The sequence below is a fragment of the Orycteropus afer genome, unplaced genomic scaffold (assembly GCF_000298275.1).
Source record: "Orycteropus afer afer isolate SDZICR_OR568_19922 unplaced genomic scaffold, OryAfe1.0 scaffold00586, whole genome shotgun sequence".
Taxonomy (NCBI): domain Eukaryota; kingdom Metazoa; phylum Chordata; class Mammalia; order Tubulidentata; family Orycteropodidae; genus Orycteropus; species Orycteropus afer.
The window spans coordinates 221,776-224,732 of record NW_006922173.1 but is presented as its reverse complement, the minus strand read 5'-3'; positions in this window follow the sequence as shown (position 1 = coordinate 224,732).

Below are 2,957 nucleotides of genomic sequence, written 5' to 3'. Positions count from 1 at the left end.
CAACATAAAAGTGGAGGAACATAAATCAAGCACAGGGTCTTCAAAATATACCTTATAATGTTCCTGGGAAGAAAAAGAAATAGTTGTGTGTATATGTAAGACAAATGTATGTAACTCTATGTCACAGGCCATTTTAAATCTATCAATAATGTTATAGACATTTTCTTAATTTTGATATAGAAAAGGGAAACTATAGTATTTCACATTTTAAACTCAGGACTCTTGGTGATGATGAAAACCTTCATGTATAAAATTAATACCCCAAAGAATATCTTCTCCTAGCATTTACAGGGGGAGCTCTGGTAGCATAGTGGCTAAGACACTTGCCTGCTAACCAGACGGCTGGTGGTTCAAACCCACCAGCCACTCCTCGGAAGGAAGGTTGGACAATCCTACTTCCGTAGTGATAACTGCCTTGGAAACCCAAGGAGGGGTCGCTATGAGTCGGGGCCGACTCGACGGCACATAACAACAACAACAACAAGCATTTACAGGCTTCTCTAGTCATGCCTATATATATGGGCCGGACCTAATGACTCACTTCTAATCAATAGAATATGATCAAAGTCCTATGACTTCCAAAATAAGACTTCTGAAGGACTGCAGGAGCTTTGGTGGTGTAATGCCTAATGCATTTGACTGCTAACCAGAAGGTTGGTGGTTCAAACCCACCAGCCACTTCCTGGAAAGAAGGTTGGGTAATCTACTTCCATAATGATACCACCTCAGAAATCCAAGAAGAGCTAGCTGTGAGTTGGAGCTGATTTAACAGCAGTGAATTTTTTTTTTTTTTTTTTTGGAAGGACTGTGGCTTCTGTGTTTTGTGTTCTCTCTTACTATCCTGCTTTCTTTCTCTGATGGAAGCCAACTGTCATTTTGTGAGTGCCCTATAGAGAATCCAGTTTGCCAGGGGACTGAAGGAGGTCACTGGCATCAAAGAAGAAATGATTCAGTACAATAACCATGCCAGTACTGCCATCTATGTCCAGCAGTTGGGCTATGGCTAAACCAAATCAAACCAAACCCACTGCCATTGAGTTTATTATGACCTAGTGACCTTATGGGACAGGGTAGAACTGCTCCATAGGATTTCCAAGACTATAAATCTTTAGGGAAATAGAGTGCTTCACTGTTTTCCCATGGAATGGCTGGTGGGTTCAAACCACTGACCTATCAGCTAGCAGCCCAGTACCTTAACCACTGTGCCACCAAGGCTCCTGAAATTTTGCCTAAGGGGTAATAAAATAATAGAATGTAGGAATAGAAGAGGGATAAACAGAAGCTCTCAGAAGGCTCTCACTGGCCAAAACATCTAGGGACACACACACACCACCTACCACAACCAGATAAAAAGGAATGCTAGTTAAGGGTAAGCTCTGGAAAATACAGGACTTTAACCTTTTGCTTAATTAAGTGGGTATTTTGGAACATTGCAGTTTCAAGTACTATTGTAAGCATGACAAATTATTCCTTCTCAGGGCATAAAGACTGGGATGAACCTGTTCCTATTGTTTGTCTTTCTTTTCTCAATTATATAATTAGGAAGGAACTACATGTTCATATACTCAGTGTTCTTTCATAAGAAATGTCTCAAATCAATGACAGACTTTGGTTGTCCTAGGCATTTTTAATACTCCCCCCCCAAAAAAATATATTTAAAATTTTATGAGGCATGATGGCAAGTCTCAGTTACTGAAGTTTTCAAAACTACACCATGATATTTCTAGAGGACAAAATATTAGCAATCTTAATAAAGCAAGGGAATTACTACAAGGAAACACAAACAGATATTTAAGAATGGTAATAATGGTAAGAGAACTCTTTTTTCATTCCATTTACTAATTGTCTGTTTCTTCTTCATGGGAGTGGGAAATACAAGTCCATTTCATCAACAGAAGCACAGAATCTCTGAATACAAGTGACATTTCTGCTGTGATTTGTAACTTTGGGAAAGAGAGATAACTCTGAATTTATAACAAGAAGATAACAGACCATCTCAAATAACAACTTCTATAGCTTAAATCAGTGTAGCCTAGGTTTGATAATGAAAATTCACTCACAGAGAATATGGCTCCCTTGTCCTTTAGCCGAAGGAGCCCTGGTGGTTCATTGGTTAAAGAACCAGCCACTAACCAGAAAGTTGGCAGTTCAAAACCATCAGCTGCTCTGAAGGAGAAAGAGGTGGCAGTCTGCTTCCATAATGGTTAGAGGTTTACAGCCTAAAAACCCGAGGGGCCTGCTATACTCTGTCCTGTAGTGTCACTGTGAGTGGAAATAGACTGGACAGCAATGGATTCCTTTTTTTTTTTTTTTTTTCCCCATCCTTTAAAAGTGAGAGGAGACTAGGGAGTTTGCCTTATTAGAAAATGTGCCCATGTAGAATTTATCCAAGGCTTTTAATGCATATCCAACAAGCCTCAGATTCAGATGAGCAAATTCCAGGCATAGATTCCCATGTCCTAACTGTTAATATATCTCCCCAAAATATATATAAAGAGATAGTTACTCTGCCCTTGACCCCTCCTTATCTCTCTGAAGCACAGAGCCTGATACCAGAGGGATTACAGGTAATTGGTTGGATGTAATTGATTAGACTCTGAGGAGGCTCACATAAATGATCTTGTTAAATGTGTGCTTTTGATTCTTTCTCTTCATTTATACGATAAACAAGACAAGTATTTGCTCCAGGAAATATTTCAATTCTTACAATTTTTTTTGTATGTTTTTAAGTGACTACTTTGTTACTAAAGAAGCTGCTTGATTCACTTCCACATAGAAAGCTCATAAAAAATTGAAAGACTTCAATTATTTTAAATCATTCGGTATTGCTCATGGAGGTTTAAATTTTCAGTGCTAATTTTTTTATCGGTACTTTAATTTGGAAGGTGCCAGGCTGCTACAAGATTTAAAATTATTGATACATTCAAATTTTTATAATCTTTCCAGTAAGGCTGTGG